Source organism: Thermobia domestica, chromosome 18 (assembly GCF_964235325.1).
Source record: "Thermobia domestica chromosome 18, izTheDome1.hap1.1, whole genome shotgun sequence".
NCBI classification, from domain to species: Eukaryota; Metazoa; Arthropoda; class Insecta; order Zygentoma; family Lepismatidae; genus Thermobia; species Thermobia domestica.
In genome coordinates this window covers 102,201,396-102,219,661 of record NC_137471.1, presented here as the reverse complement: position 1 = coordinate 102,219,661, position 18,266 = coordinate 102,201,396, and the positions used below count along the sequence as shown (strand labels likewise).

At 37.2% G+C, this 18,266-nt stretch overlaps 1 protein-coding gene across 9 annotated transcripts in view; it reads right to left on the bottom strand.

The window, feature by feature from the left end:
- The window catches only part of LOC145674949 (uncharacterized), a 768,948-nt gene that overhangs the window by 287,594 nt on the left and 463,088 nt on the right, over positions 1 to 18,266 (bottom strand). The window lies entirely within an intron of this gene.

Genomic DNA, 18,266 nt, shown 5'->3' with positions numbered 1-18,266 from the left:
TTAAACTGCGAAAAGAATTTGTAGTTGTGTTGACAAAGTCTTAATCTTTATTTTGAGTAAATACTATTACTTACTAGACGAAAGTTACAAAAAACAGTTTATTCTGGTGATAACATGTATACTGAACTAAAATACACATATATGTACGATTAGTTAGAAAGTCACAATTTCCACTGATCAACTAACTTTGATAAAGATATACAGTGAAACCTCTCTAAAGCGGACAGCCGTGGGGAATCAGAAATTGTCCGCTATAAAGAGGTGTTCGCCTTAAAGAGGTTTCAATATATATATATATATATATATATATATATATATATATATATATATATATATATATATATATTACTTAAATGAGTAAACAAGGTAATATGGAATTGAAAAAAAATATTTTTTGCATGAATCATATATTTACGAATGTTGCCAAAATGTTACTGTACCTGCATTATCCTCCGCCATCCAATATTCTATGTTCGAGGGACAACATGGTAATAAGATGTTATAGTTCTCTGCACTTTACTCTTATAACTTTACTACGTTTTCAGTATGTCGCTTTAATTTGTAATTACTTGCAGTCCAGCAGTGTCCTTCTTGGGACAATATGCGTGCCCGCGGGCAATAAAAAAACAAATTTGTCTTCTGCTTGGTTAGGGATTCCAGCGGGACAGTAGAATAACATGTCATCAGAAACGGCGGACAATTATCAATCACTTTTGCGTCTAAAACAGCTTGGGTGGGAGTGGGATGCAAGCAAAAGACATGAGAGTGTTGTTAAATAGAGGCGCTTCGTCTGAGAAGGCAAAATGCTGTCACAATGCTTCCTTGGTGACACATGTATGAATTACTAAAAATGTATTTTTACTCTAATTTTCAACTTGTTTCTAGAGAAAGTTTTCATAATTCGGAGGTAAATAATACCTATAAAAGACTAGAGGTTTCCGTTAGTAGAGATTTCACTGTATATTATATATATATATATGGGACGATTCAAGTTTATAGTACCATAGGTGATTTTGATAAGGAAAACTAAAAGATTAAAAAAAATAATGATTACATTAAAGAACAAGAATTTGGCACACTGATTCCAATAGAACTTTTCACGTAGAATTCATATATGTAGTAAGTTTTTCTCCATTAGACATCACTTTCCCGTTACACACACGTGACCTTGAAAAATGGGCTATTTTCAGAAATGTGTTATTTATGTGCAGATAATCACATGAAATTCCACGGTAATTACAATATAAGCACGGTTTATACCTCATTGGATTCGCAATGAACATAGTTTACAATGATGTATACACCGTGGCGCCATTTTTTATGAGAGAAATTCTAGAGGGATTTTGTGGGGAAATTCCCTCCAATAAGTAGTTTATAAGAACTTTTTGTCTCATGTCACTATTTATATAGGTAGCCAAGGGGTGGGTCCGGGGGGTCCGGACCCCCCCTTCGAGACCAGAAATAAAAAAAATTATGGAAGAACGAAACAAAAAGAAACAAGAAATAGGAAGAATCAGCGTTAAAAATAAAGATAAAATATAAAGATAAAAATAAAGCTAAAAATAATTTTTAGTCATCGCATCCTTCCAGTATCAAACATGTTATTTCAGAAAAGGTTTTCTACTGCTCCTTTAACTTGTCATTTGGAACAGACAGTAATTGACGGAATAATAAAACAAAAAAGCTATGTGGAAAGCAAGCCCTGTTATCATTTGATTCAACAGAGAAAGGAACGCAGATATTATAAAATATTTTACAAGACATTATTGGATACGTACTTTTTTAAATAGTTGAGAGCATAATGAAAGGAAAATTGTTATATTTGGATGAACAGAAGAAGGAACGTAGATATTGTAATTTTTTAAAAACATATTTTTATAAATATTCTTTTATTCGAGATTTCTTCATAGTTTGTTACTAAAATACTTACTAACATGCATGGGCGCCGATCCTGAGGGGCCGAGGGGGCCCGTCCCCCACAGGTCATGTGGGCCCCCTTGTTGTATTTATGAATATACAATGTATTGACATAATTTGAATGCAATTTGTCTTAAAATATTCATATATGCCTTCTACATCTGAATGGACCCCCCCCCCAATTTACAGAGAAATCGGCGCCCTTACTAACATGTCATAATTTTAAAGTCTTAACATACCAATATATGTTGCTAGTAAAATGTTTAAATTGATCAGGCCCCTGGTGTGATAACCACAATATTTCATATCATACTCCCCCCCCCCATTCACGAAATCCTGACTAAACGAACCAATATATGTTACTAGTAAATTAGTTTAGAATAATCGAACTCTGGTGTGATAACCACAGTATTTCATGTCTCGGACCCCCCCTATTACGAAATCCTGGCTACGTGCCTGTGATACACAGACGGGAATTGCACCGAAACATATATTTATGTCTACTCAATAAACCATGTTAATTTCATGTGAATCGCGTTATTCTATCTAGAGATATCCTATAGTTGTATCTATTTACAGGTTTAAATGCTAGGCGTTCAGCAGAAACAGACACCTAACGTTGACCTAATGTTGTTGGCATATACACGGACACGCCAGGTACAAGCACAAATACACAGAAGTACACAATACATGCAGCTTTCTGTGGAAAACTAGTTGATTTTTACGATTTTGATCTGCCAACAACAAATTTAAAAATCTGCAAAGAACAGCGAAGAAATTAATTCCTTGAATTCCATTATCATTTCCAAGAGAAGACAGTTAGTATTGCGTGGCGATGCACTGATTTAGATTGCGCTCTGAGCTGCTTTGTGATTTATGAAGTGTAGGTTCGTGTGTGTATGTGTGTGATTACGTACAGGATACAAGATGCCGAGGAAGTGTGTAAATCATCCGGACAATTTCTGTTATGTATGTGGTGAACTGACATTTAAATCGAAACGTCGATGTTTCACTCCACTTGTAAGGAAGTGTTATCAATTATATTTTGTTTGCAACGTAGGAGACCAAGGTAAGAACCGGGCTCCTCACTAAATTTGTGTAATTACTTGCGTGAAACGTTTGACTGGGTGGGCAAATGGTGAGTGGAACATGAACTTCGGCGTACCAAGATCTGGAGAAAACCAAAAGATCATTCTTCACATTGCTACTTTTATATGACACAGATAAAAGGAATAACCAGTAAATCTAAGCACACAGTGCAGTACCCTAATTTGCCATCAGCAATTAGGCCAGTTCCACATAATGCAGAATTACCATTACCACAACCTCCACCTCATCTTACTGTAATGAAGATATGTACTTGAGGCAACTACTGAAATACAACATGAAGAGCAAGTTGATCCTACATATGTAGGAGGCACATTTACATTCGAGCCCCATGTGATAACTCAGGGTGAACTAAATGACCTCGTTCAGGATTTAAAACTCTCCTAAATACAGGCAGAGTTTCTTGCTTGTACATCTACATGTTGGACTCTGCTCCATCTTGACACTAAAGTGTGTTTTTTTCGAAACCGTAATGCAGAGTTTCAGAACTACTATTCTAAAGAAAATCATTTAGTTTATTGTAACAGCGTTTGTGCTGTCATGGATACACTTGGGCATTAATATGTAAGCTAGAGTGGAGATTATTTATTGACTGTTCAAAAACTAGTTTGAAGGCAGTTCTTTTGCACAATGGTAACAACTTCCTTCAGTGCCTTTGCCTTATGCAGCTAACATGAAGGAAAGCGATGAAAACATCAAAATATTGTTAGAAAGAATTCAGTATGAGAAATACAAGTGGACCGCTTGCTGTGATTTAAAAGTAATTTCTCTGTAAATGGGTTTGCACGTTGATTATACGAAATATTGTTATTTCCTGTACGAATGGGACAGCAGGAACAAAGCGGAACATTACATCAAGAAGGAATGGTCAAAGATAGATAGAAGAATGTTGTTTATTCTTCACTGGTGAGCCATAGTAAGATAATTGAGATAATTCTACCTCCTCTTCATATAAAGTTGGGGCTATTCTAGAATTTTGTTTTGTAGGACCCCAAATAAGATGTCTGACTCGTAACCAAAAAAAAAAAAAAAAAAAAAAAAGGAAAGAAAGAAAAAGAAAAGAAACGTCTTAACTCCTGTTGAAAAAGCAGATTACTGTTCATTCAATTTTTGAGGAAACCATAAAGTCCCAAACAACCTCCTAGCCCGCCTATAATACTTAATAATTTTGGAAGAATTGGGCAATAAGGATTTGCGAGAAAATGGGAATATCACCAGCCAAAAAAAAAAAAAAAAAAGGAACAATTGACACAATGTTCTTCATCACAAACTCACTTCGTCGTATATCTAAAGTGGAACGCTTGGTATATAGTTGTATATTACCAATGAGTTATCATTTACTTCTTTTCCCCTCCCATGTAGCGAATAACAGACTGTTAACATCGTATGGGAGGTGATGACACATAAAAGCAACAATACTGGTTATGTAACAAAAAACGGAAAAGTCGTTTTAAGAAGGTAGATATCTCGAGAAGAGTTGGTAACTTATTCTCCCAGATTTCTTTTAAACAAATTAACATTCCACAGTGTTGCCTCTTAGGCTAAAGAAGGCGGATGATTAAAGAAATGTGAAAGGAAAGAAGGGAATATGTTAGACAGTGGGAAAAAGACGAGGAAATCCATCGACACTTCTGGAAAGAGATCTGCTCATTTCGGTGACCAACATAAAAGTTCCTTGGCCATGTGTGTCACGTTGTAGGTCATGGAAATAGGAAATAGGACAGATGGTTTTCCCAGGTAGTCACAATGGCGAGAGTGTTATTGTATGAATCAGAGACGATCAAAATCAGCACTGTATCATGGAAGAACACACAGGCATGTCTGGGAATAATAGTACAATCTACATCAGCCGGCCCGCGGGCCACATGCGGTCCGTCTAACCCTGTCTTCCGGCCCGCTGGTCAGTTATGGAAAACAATAATTATTATAATTTTTCTTCTTTACCAAACCTGTTAAGAGTGAACTGGAAATTCTCCATCGATCACACAGTGCGAAACGGGGTAACGCCCTGAAGACAAGCACTTGGCAAGCGCAGGTACTTGGGAGAAATTTCCCTAGGTATAAGGATTGCTAGATGTACCGACAAAGTTCTAAATACATTATTCTGCTCCTCTTTAATAAGTAAATACATTGTTTTGGTTACCAGTATAACAATCGTTTTGTGTTATTGTGATGTAAATTACGATGAACATGTTCCATCATTTAATACTATACTATTCAATTGTCATAAAAATGATATACTTACAGTGAGGTCCGCGACGCCATTTAGTGCTCTGTGATTGGCCCGCCCACTGTTCCAAGTTGCACACCCCTGATCTACACTGAAAGTAATCCCCTTCCTTTCACCTCCTCCCAGGGTTGAAAAAAACACGTTTAAAAAAACAAAAAAAAAAAAAAAAACACGTTTAAAATGTTTATTTTGTTTAAAACAATAATCCAAATAGGCATATATATTCCATTTTTACACACACACAGGCATTGCTTGCCATCTATATTCAACCGTTAGATCAAATTTCTGGAACTTCCCTAATCTCGATCCATCCAAATGTTCAATTCCGGAGAAAGAAATCGGGATTTTCCCATTTCTGTTCACTGAATATGTAGTTTCTTTGTGTTACGTTCTACTGGTCGTCTGCATTCTTAATCTTTAAACGCCCATTGACGCAACTACTGTATCAGGGCTATAACCTCAATGACTTAGTCCCTAATTAAGGCTGGAAGATGGTTTTGGAACCAATTTATTCCTGAAGGATGCAGCTTTCCGCTGGTGTGCATTTTATCTATGTGGCGGTGGGAGGAGGGTAAATATCGTGTTCTTTTGTTTCTTTTTAAACGGTTTTTTGGGAGCCATTCCCCCTCTTCGGGAACAGATTCATAAAAATTGGCACGTGAAGCAATGAAGTAGGCCACTACATGGTAATATCGTGTATTTGTACTTCTTGCTTATGTAAGGAGGGAGCAAAGTTAGCCAGTTTTTGGAGTTTCAGTTTTTTGACGTAAATTACATTTATTTTTACAACAAACATCAATAGCTCAGCCGCTAATTAAGTTAGAAAGATGATATGGTACCAAAGTATTCCTGAGGAATGAAGCCTTCCGCTAGTATGCATTTTATTAGGGATGGGCATGAGTCGAGCTAAAACTCGAAGCACATTCGAGTCGAGTCAAAGGTAATTTTCTCGATTCGAGTTTCGAGCCAAGTCACTGTTTTGAGGTCAAGTTTCGAGTCGAGTCGTGTTTGATAAATAATTAGCTCGTTTAGCTCGTTTTAACTCGTTTTGAAATCACGGCCTTATTAGATTGGAAAGCGAAAGTCATAAGAAATGTAAGCAGTAATATGGAACATTTTTAGTGTTGCACAGAAGATGGGACACTGCTCCCATCTCGTCTCGTCTCGATTAACAGGACGACTATGAATTTTTATAACGACACAGCTTCAAATGTGAGCACCAATGTAAACACCGGTATATACTGTAGTCCTTACCACCAAGGCTGGGACCTGCACGATCTAACTTTTGACTCGAAGCAGAAGCCCAACCCAGGTAGTGATGTTAACTGGCTCAGTTCGGTTCAACTGAGGAGCAGCTCGAGCCGTTGAGAACCCGAGCCGAGCAGGTTTGAACATGTTTGGCCGACGCAGTCTAACTTTTAACTATTTTTGGCTCGAGCCTGGATACTTGCTCCTCCGGAACTGAAACCCAGAACCTCGTGTACGGACCTTGCCTCCTTGACTTCACCTTTTCCGAGGTCAGCTGTCAACTCGTTTTTAGTATTCAGATACAAACCGCCTATCATTCATGTTTATACACGCTGGTGTTGTTATAATAATAATAATAATTAGGGCCCGGATAATTATGTACTAAAAACAATGAAAATATGTACATATATATGCACATAAAATCTCAAAAATATGTAATAAAACCCTTCGAAAAGAGCAAAATATGTAAAATGAAAATACCAGCATTTTCTATTACGTTTTCTACATTTAATGTGGTAAATACAATATTTATTCAATTGCAATGTTTACCACCTGTTACTTTTCCAGCATGATCTCCGCAACACTAAGAAACAGAATGAGTTTCAAATTTTCAGTCAGAAAACTTACCTTGTTATCGCGTATAAAAGAGTTTCTATGCACTAAATGGTCGTTTCACTCCACACAAAGTCTTGCTGCATATTTATACTTTTCAGGAATCATCCAAAGATCGTTCAACTGTACATTACGGAAGAATTCTAGAACGCTGGCTCACCTACCTGTACAAGGATACTAACCTAACCTAACATAGCCTAAGCTCTCTAATTAATCTTAATTAACCTTATTTAGGAAGGAAATTTTACGAAAACTATGTTTATGCCATTGTACATCTAATGAGCGTCCAGCGCTATAGAACCTTCCCGTACATTACACACTCAAAACATTTTAGTAAAAATATCGTGAAGAGCAAAACATTCTCAATCTTTTCACTATTTCAACAGTCGATCTCCGTAACAGTAAGGAACGAAAATGTGTTTCAAATTTTCAAACACAAAACCTCTCCTGGTATCACGCAACAGAGCTTTTTATTGACTGAACGATCGTTCAACATTACACGAATTAATTGGTGCATACTTAAACTTGCACAAATCAGAAGGTGTGTGTTCAACAGCCACGACATGGATTTAGCTTTACTTAACACTCCACTAATAGTATAAATTGTCTTATAGCCTGGATTTTTCTCCAAAACGAAAGTTATCTTCTTATTCAATGCATCCCCAACCGGTCCTTTCACACCTACCAGAGAAGCAACTGTTGAGCGAATAATTTCAAGATTGTCTGAAAGGGTAGATGATGATTTCTCCAAGGATTAAATAGTACTACTGAGACATGAAAAATTGCTCTGAATGTAGTAAATATCATGCTTCAACTTCCCGTCATCAAACATTGTTTCGCTATTTCTATGGAAGATGCATCTTCAGAATCGTAACACTTGTTTCACTGCATCAAAGTTCGTAACATAGTAACACACAGCATCAATCTAGCTTCCCCACCTCGTTAGTACCGGCTGAGGAGGAAGACGTAGTTCAGGGAACAGTTCTTTAAATTTCTCAACTCTACTGGGAGCCTCCAAAAATACCTTCTTTGTATTTGAAATTAATGCATCCACTTGTGAAAATCTAGAACGAACAAATTTTGCAACACGATGAAATGCGTGGGCAAGACAAGTTAGATGTAACAGCTTCAGATACAATACTTGCAAAGCTTCTGCAGCTTTGCATATGTACGGTGCTGCATCAGTCACTAGAAGGGAGACATTGTTATGCTTGATACCATCAGGCCACAAAAGTCCTATAGCATCATTAAAGAGTTTTGCAATGGCTTGATGGTTGCATCGCGGCAACAAATCACTAGTTAACAGGATAGGCTTGCTGACTTCATTATCTTTCAACAAACCTATTACAACATTACCAACATGTCGCCCCTCTACAGCAGCTGTTTCGTCAATTGACACCCAAATAGGACCATCATCGCTTTCCCCACGAATCGAGTTCATTGTTTCCACATATAAATCAGGCACGTAATGCTTTCTGATTGTAGATTCATCTGGAACTGTTTGGTGTGTGTATTGTTGCAGAAATTCACGAAGTACTGTATTGTTTAGTTTCCAAATAGGGGTATCAGCACATACCTTCGCACGGCACAGATCACTTGAAAACTGAGACTTCCATGGCCCTGGACTATTTTGAGGTTGAGATTAAGTTACTAGCAACTGCTTTTGTGGTTTAGGTTTTGAAGCTCGGGTCTGATGGCGTGATGTGAATATGTGTTACACAACTTGGGAATGTTGAGCGCATGAGACACCCTTCTCACAAACCTGGCAATAAAGCACTTTTCCATCTGTGGAAAAATGCTCAAACTCTTCCGTGAAATGCTTAAGTCTTATTGACAACCCGTTTTGTCCTATGGCATCTTGGAAACAGGATTTGCTGACAGCACAGGAGATTAAATATTCAATAAAATAGCTCACACTTTCCCTACGGCATGCGTTGTGGCGGCAGGCGCTTCACTTTTGTAAATCAAGAGTCCAGTCTTACCAATTGCGTGAATGCAAACTTCCCCATCTGATTTAATATTTTTCGCAGAAGGAAAATATTAGTGGGGCGAGTTTGCGACAAAAACACGATAGGCAATCGTAAAGCCGCGTCGCGATAGTAATTCGATTGAATTGTCTCACGTAAGGATGTGAGCGCTACTACCGCGACCGAGAGTGTACGATTGCTAATCAAATCAGGTTGTTTCCAACTCTCTCTACCAATCCGCCAAACTACGCTTCAATACTATTTTAAAAGGGTGAAACTTAGTGAAACAATAAATAAATAAGTAAATAAATAAAAATTAAAAATAAAGCAAGCACTTTAAATTCAAAGAGAGGTGAGTGTTTTCTTCTTTTCAAAGTCTATTGTTGAACAGTTTTTGTACGAAAAATCCCTATAAAACATGAAAATACCAAGAAATATGTAAAATTATGTGCTCATGAGTAAAATATGTAATTATATGTACATAAATGTAAAATATGTAAATATATGTACTTTCAAATGGGTGTTTTTAGACACTATGGGTCACAAATGACATTATTACCCTGATTTGGTACAAAAATATAACCCCTACAAAAATATGTAATTAAATAATTATCCGGGGCCTAATAATAATAATAATAATAATAATAATAATAATAATAATAATAATAATAATAATAATAATAATAATAATAATAAAGTTGTAGTAATAGTAAGTATCATTGATAATACAGTGGTGCCCATCCCCCTTCATGTCCATGACGCACCCCCCTCAATTGTCTATCCGTAAGTGTTCTTCCATGAAAAAAAAAATCTTCTCGATTAATTTTTACACCCCCTCAAACATATTTATATAGATTTTTACCCCTCCCCCAATATTTCAATGACGCAGTTTACGTCATAGCCCCCCTTTGTGGACACTCCTGGATAATAATTATATTGTCTATGTAGGATACTTGAAGAAAGTACTTGAAACTACACATAGCATTTGGCTTGATTTCGCTCGACTCGACTCGAAACTCGAGTCGAGTTGGAGGAAATTTTTCGAGCCGAATTCTCGAGTTGAGTCGAGTTTCAATGAAAACTCGCTCGTGCACATCCTTACATTTTATGTATGTAGTGGGTATGGGTGATGAAGTTCGTTTTATGAATTTTTCATCAGGTTTTGGAGGCCATTCCTCCCCTTTGTGGTGCATTCACAAAAATTAGTATGTGAAACAATGAAGTAGTCCCCTACATGATAGTAACCTGTATGTCTACTTCTGTTTATAGAGGAAGAGGGAGTCAAATTTGGATAATTTACATTTAGTTTCAGAACGGTTCCATATAAGGCAAGATATATTTTACTGAAGTGGTCTAGAAGCATAATTTTTGTTCGTATACATGATGTGTGCAGCAAAAATGATTTGCATATGGACGTGGTACTGTCGTGGGGGAGGGGAGAGAATGTCTAATTCAATGAATGTTTTTCAGCGCATTTTTTAATACTTCCTACATAAAACGAATTCGTCACGCAATGGCAGCACTGGCCACCATTTCTTATATTATTATCACAAGTATGTGGCCTATACATTAACATTATTTTGTCAGCGCAAAAGCACACATTTTGCACATTTTAGCAGCATTTTGCGGAGACTGCAAGAGTTGCCAGGGCCCCGCAAAGTCAATATTTTCATATTTTTAAATGATTTTTGTGTCTGTTCGTTTCTACAAATACGGCGGGAATTTCACGAATGTTACCCCGTTGGAATCTGTGGTCTATAAGCTTTCAAACTGTGCATAAATCATGACTCTGTGATAATTAGGAGGGTCACCAGAGCCCCGAACGTGAGAGTCTACCATTTTGTTAAAATCCCTGGCGGGCGCCTAAAGGTTAATTGTGTTGTTATGCCGTAGACACTAATCATTGTTAGTATCCATGTTGCAGGTAGAGGTGTATCTTGAAAACTTTAGTTAAAAGGTTTCATTTGCTCCTTGTAGGCTACTCACTGCTCTTCCCTATGAATTGTATTGTATTTGTCAGAGTATTTCTTCTAGCTTATGATGTGAGAACTGTTCATTATTATGGAAATGACAGTGGCCAAAAAATACTCAAGTTTTGAATTTGTGAATTTGGATCTTAGAATAGTGTATAGTGGGTTTAACCTCAATTATTCTTAGAAATTAAGAAATGTTCAAATACTTCACTTGAATTTCTGTTGGTTTAGTTATACGCACATTGATGTACAGAATTTCGTTCAGTAATTGCTGTTGTAATAAGAATATAACTCTGCTTGTAATTTACTTCATGCACAAATCCTGCGGAGGGTGGGTTGTTTATTAGAAAATTAAATTAGCTTCTTCAATCTGTTATTTTAGTTGTTTTAAACATGAACACCACCGAAAAAATAACACGTTTAAAACAATTTGTTTAAAACGTTTAAAACAAACTGAATAAAACAACAGCCCTCGTCTAAACCATGTTTTAAACACTTGTTTTAAACATATCAACCCTGCCTCCTCCTTCCCACTTTGATGCATGAACCTACGAATTTGTCACGGGGACAGCGAAAACAAATTGAACATAAATGAGAAACTCGTTTACGCATGCACTCACATTGGCTACAAGGGATGAATTATGTTACACGCCATCTTATAATCAAGGGATCCCGGGTTCGTTTCCTATGAGCTACAAGAGGTTCAAAGCCAACGGAAAGTTGTAGTGGTATCGGTAGTGAGAAAGGTCACAAGACTATAACAAAACGAGTGCAGTAAGAAACCTACCTTACCTAGGGCAGGCCCTAAGACGGTATAAAAAAAGGATGCGCACAGGATTCCGTAGAAGGCATAATTCCCAGACATGCTCGCACGTAACGGTTTGTAAAAAAGTATGCAAAACGCAAACCTTGACGAAATGCGTTAATGGAAAGTCGATCTAGAGGCCAGATGATGGTCATTGTGTCAACTATGCTTGATTGTATAACCATAAAACAATAAATAACAATATCAATGAAATGAGGACGTCACTACGTATGGAAGAAATAGCTTTATACGCACCTGTGGAGAAGCTGCTCAAAACGCCCTCTGACGTCAACACAAGCATTGCAACGGCGACGCAGTAAGTTTCCAACACGTGTTAACATATGTAGTGCCTCTCTGATGCTATGGCTATCGGCGACATTCTTGCAACTGGTAAATTGTGGTAATAGTAGACCAATAGATCCTAATATTCCCGTGATAATATATGTTCATGCATCAAAGGGAGAAATGGGCGGTAAAGGGAAGGGGATTACTTTCAGTGTAGATTGTACTGTTGTTCCAAGACATGTTCGTGTGCTCTTCATGATACTGTGTACGTGCTAATTTTGATCGTCTCTGATTCGTACAATGACACTCTCGCCATTGTGACTACCTGGGAAAACCATCTGTCCTATTCCCTATTTCCATGACCTACAACGTGATACACATGGCCAAGGAACTTTTATGTTGGTCAGCGAAATGAGATCTCTTTCCAGAATTTTCGATGGATTTCCTCGTCTCTTTCCCATTGTCTAACATATTCCCTCTTTTCTTTTTATATTTCTTTAATCATTCGCCTTCTTTAGCCTAAGAGGGAACATTGGAATGTTAATTTATTTAAAAGAAATCTGGGAGAATAAGTTACCAACTCTTCTCGAGATATTTACGTTTTTAAAACTTTTCCGTCTTTTTGTTACATAACCAGTATTGTTGCTTTTATGTGGCATACCTCCCATACGATGTCAACAATCTGTTGTTCGCTACGTGGGAGGAGAAAAGGAGTAAATGATAACTCAGTGGTAGTATGCAACTATAGGTTAAGGGTTCCACTTTAGATCCACGACCAAGTGTGTTTGTAATGAAGAACTTCATATCAATTGTTCGTTTTTTCGTTTTGTTTTTCTTTTTTTGCTGAGGATATTCCATTTTCTTACAAATCCTCATTGCACCAATTCTTCCAAATTTATTAGGTATTATTTACGTTTGTCTCCTTTAGAACATAGTTTATGATTGTGGGCCATTAACTTGCAGATTTAATGGTTTTATTTAATTTAATTTCATTCATTCAATGAAATATATGAAACAGGTGAATAGCCAAAAGACTTTCTGAAAACTATCATGATATTGATGGCTAAGAAATCGAACCCAAAGAGATGTGAGGATTATAGAACTATTAGTCTTATATCTCATGCAGCTAAAATTCTGCTCCGAATACTGAACAGAAGGTTATATGAAAGAACAAATAAAGAAGTTGAGCAGGAGCAGTTCGGGCTCCGAAGAGGCAAGGGCACAAGCGATGCAATTGGATTATTAAGGGCGATCGGTGAAAGATTTATAGAAAAAGGGAAAGAGGTGTATGTTATATTTATTGATCTAGAAAAGGCTTTTGACCGCGTGAATTGGGAATTGTGGTTGGGAGTTCTAACGAAGATAGGGTTGGAATGGAAAGATAGAAGACTAATAAGAAACTTGTACATGAACCAACAAGTAAGTGTTAGGACAGGGGAAGAACTGACGGAAGAGAGTGCAACTGGAAGAGAAGTTCGACAAGGATGCTGCCTCTCACCAACACTATTTAATGTCTACCTAGAAGAGATAGTGAAAAAGAGTTTACATGATGATGGCATTTCGGTAGGAGGTAGAATGATTAGATGCATAAGATTTGCAGACGATATGGCGTTTGTTGCAGAATCTGAAAAGAAAATCAATAAAATGTTAGAAAAAATGAGAAAGGGCTTTGAAGAATATGGGATGAAAATAAATGTTAGAAAGACAAAAGCCATAGTGATTGGAACGAAGGGGTCTGTGTCAAATATAAAAGTAGGAGGGGAGAAAATAGAACAAGTGAATAGTTTTCGATATCTGGGTAGTATTCTTAGTAATAACATGAAGTGCGAACGTGAAATAAAAGCAAGGATAGGAATGGCGAAAGAAGCCTTTAGGAGGAAGAAAAGTGTTTTGTGGGACCTTGAATAAAGAGTTGAGAAAAAGACTCATAAAATGCTTCGTGTGGAGTGTTGTACTGTATGGGGCGGAAACGTGGACATTACGTAAAGGTGATGAAAATCGACTGGTAGCCTTCGAAATGTGGGTGTGGAGAAGAATGGAAAGAACTAGTTGGGTCGAGCGCAAAACGAATGAGAGAGTGTTAGAAATGGTGGGTGAAAAAAGAACACTTTTAGATATTATTAGGAAGAGGAAGAGAAACTGGTTGGGACATTGCCTAAGAAAAGATTGTATCATGAGGGACGTCCTAGAGGGTATGGTGGCGGGAAAGAGAGGGAGGGGGCGAAGGAGACTACAATTAATGGATGATATAAAAACAGAAAGATCATACGCGAAGACGAAGAAGTTAGCGGAGGACCGTGGAGCATGGAAGCTTCTCAGCTGCGGCAAGTGACCTGCCAATAAAGGCAGAATACCTATGATGATGATGATGATGATCATTCACTACATTCAATCCCTGCTGTAGTTATGCAATCATGTACAACCCACCAATATATTTCCCTATCTTGATTATGTTCAAATTATCGATACTGTCAACAACTTTTTGTTACTTGCTGGGACGTCGTTTCTCTATCACGAATCGGACTCATCTGTCCTAATGGAATATCCTGGGTCCCCATTTCCTGAGGAGGAGGACTGTCTTGCGCCGTCACTGAACGATTCAGAATCGCGCAGTTTTGCATAGAGCAGATTACAAGTCTAATTAGTTAATAACATGCCGTTTTAGCTCAATGGCTAATAGTTTTGGAGATATTTGCCCTCAAAGTCCACTTCCCTAGGTTTTGGACAGTCCTACGCACTTCTGACCACAGCCCATATGAACTTTTCCCCTTATTTTGATGTGAAGAATTACGTGTTTCAGTTTGTCGGTCTAGTTCGTTAACACAGAGTTTTTGTGAAATATTTCTATTACCTGTATTTGTAATTTGTAACTTATTATATTTTAGGTCTTTTAGCGTTTTATAGTTAGAGTTATTTTCTAAAAGAGGTAGGTTGAAAGATTTTTTTTTCTCTCAGGATACAAAATTTTACTCCTCAAAATTCGGGCGGCTTTCAAGGAAATTGGTAGGTTGGTGTACCAACTGCCCGATGAGTTGAAAATTAAAACTGATATTTATAACAAACAGTATTCAAAGAATATAACCAAATGATTCGCAGTCACCAGCAAAAAATGGGCTTATATATATATATTCTATATATATCTGCCTATCTATCTATCTATATATATATATATATACTTTAGACGTTTTTCTCTGCAATCTTTATTTGTTCCCAAGTTGTTTAAACAAGAAAATAAGGAACATGACAAAGAGCATAAAGATAAAAAGAAAAGTACATAATCACTTTTCTTTTTAATTGTGTATAGTTACAAACGAAAGTGAATGTATTTTCCTTTTAGATTCCTAGAGAAAATATTACAGCAAACGAGTTTGCGTTGCGGCTGGTTAATATACTTGGACACACAGCGGTGCTACTGGTGCTATTTCTTCCCCATCGCACTTTAGAGCAAAATGTTAACATAATATTTGTTCAATCAACCAAGGAGTCATTTTACTAACACACATTAGTATTGTATTACATACAGTTGCCAAGCAACTACTGTTACATTTTCTTTCTTATTGAACAGACATGAGTCTTATGACGGATAACGTATTTTGCGGACTATAAAACGTACTTTTTTCTTCGAAAAATTGCCTCCAAAATTCAGGTGCGTCCCATACTCGAAATTAATATACAAATGTCCAGTGTTTGATTTAAAATTCCCGCCAGTCTTGAAAATAGCTATACATTCGAAACATAGCTGTCTGGTAACATTGGATTCAACTGGTAGCAGCAGTATGCAGCGATGCGAAATATGAGTTGCGGGGATTCACAAGCTTGCTAACACTGTTTCCTCCCGTCCCGCCAACACAAGATTGTTTAAAAATGGTTTAAATCGCCAAAAAAAATGCTTAAAAATTAAGGTGCGTCTTACAGCCCGTAAAATACGGTAATAAAATGTGGCAAAGATTATTTATAAGTGGTTGCGAATAACGAAATACAGTTGGCAACAAAGAACATAGAGAACATATTACCAATAGATGGCTGCACTTCTACTCATGTAAATACTGTCAGAAAATTCATATGCTCAAGAGAATTTTCGTGAAAGTTTACAGGAAATACAATATGATGTTTGTGCTTGATATGAATGTCAAAATAAAGCGTACAGTTTTGCTAGTAGCAAAAAATAAAAACTAATATATATTCTCAATGTAATTTAATAGATTACATATAATATCCTTGGAAACACATGCGCATGTTTAAAGCTACATAAGTGTAGCCATGCTTAAAATTATAGCATAGGTGTATCTGTCTATACATAGGATTCTGAGGTAACTGTTACTTTTCCTAAGTAACAATCCTCAGCAATTGAAAGGTACTACTGACGAATAATACAGCTATTTAGATTAGAATCTTAATGGCTTGCGTTCATCACGCTAGCTGGGGTGTTACTAAGTACACATGGTATATATGAACAGGGTGGGACAAAGTCATTGGGCACATTTATATTTTGAGTAGTGCGAGCAACAACAGTCATGTATGTCTTTCATATAGCTTAACAGGAAGTGTAAGGATGGGAGTTACTGACACATTTTTCTTTTATTGTTGCAGAGAATCATCGTGATGTAAACCACCATTGAAATTTCGCACGTTGTGGAGGCTTTCTTCAGTAGTGATAGCTCCATCATCACAGCACAAAGGCGTTTCAAACAGCACTTTAAGAAACAGGTAGCACCATCCCGAAAGATTATATTGTGTGAAACCACAAACACAAACAAGCAACGGTTCTCTGGGAAACCTCGATGGTCACTTAGTGCAATAAAAATTGAACGCGTGTCCAATGTCATGGATTAATGTCCGAAGAAGTCAACTCGGCCATTGTGTCAAGTACGTATCTTAAGTACCAGTGTGCGGTGAGTTCTCAGAAAGGACCTATAACTATCCTACAACCATATATTGCCCGATCAAGATAAGGTCCAACGAACCATATTCCGTTATTGGCTAATCAACATAAGTGATTAACTCAATGGTTATGTCAATAAACAAAACTGTTCATTCTACGCTAGACAAAATTCGCAACTGTTGCATTAACCGCCATTTCACAGTGCCAAGGTTACTATGTGGTGTGCAGTGAGTCATGTCTATGGGATATATATATATATTTTAGAACGAACATAATGACACCATTACAGTCACTGCTGAGCAGTACAACATAATGTTACAAACATTTTTTATTTCCGAAATGAGACAGCTTGGCCTAAGAAACACGTGGATGCAGCAGGATGGTGCTACCAACCGTAGCGCAGTAGTGTCAATGACAACCCTTCGATGACACTTCCTGGGACCCATCATCTCTAGATTCGGTGGTATTCATTGTCCATTCAGATCTGCCGATCTAACTCCACCGCCTATTTCGTGTGGGGTTATCTAAAGTGCACTACCATCAGTGAACTGAAGAACAGCATCCGAAGGGAGGTAGCATCCATCCCTGGCGAAATCCTGCGCCAAACTATTCTGAATATGATTTTAGGGCCAAAGAATGTTCTCGTCAAGGTGGTGCTCATCTAAGGAATGTAATCTTGAAACAATGAACATACAAAACTTCCATCCTCTGGCAAGTGTTCCACATAGTAATAAATGTTGTGTTCAATATGCTCCACAAATGCATTTTAAATGTATTTCGCCCACCGTGTAGAAAAGTCACCTTAGCGCTATTCCTATTTCCGCGTCCTTTATTTGCCCTTGCGGTGTTATTTTCACACCGCTCAACACAACATTTGTGTCAAATCAGTAACACCAGGCCTGTGTTAACCGCAACACAGGGACCTTCGTGTTAGAATAACATGCTAAAATGGTAGTCATGATAAGATCACTGGCCTGTGATAAAATTGAGTTATTTTTGTTTCAACGTCATTTTTGCTATGTATGACTGGCTTAGATAAGATATATGACAACAGAGAAGACATTTTTAAAAATGAACAATGTAAAACGCATGTATTACAATTTCCATTAAAATATAAAGGCTCAGTACTGTTCTGTAGTCTGCAAACATTTTATGCTATTTCTTTGATAATACTTCTTAGATAAGTCACTCCATTAATAAAATAAATGAGTGTACCAACCCCGGCGAGAAGGAACAGAGA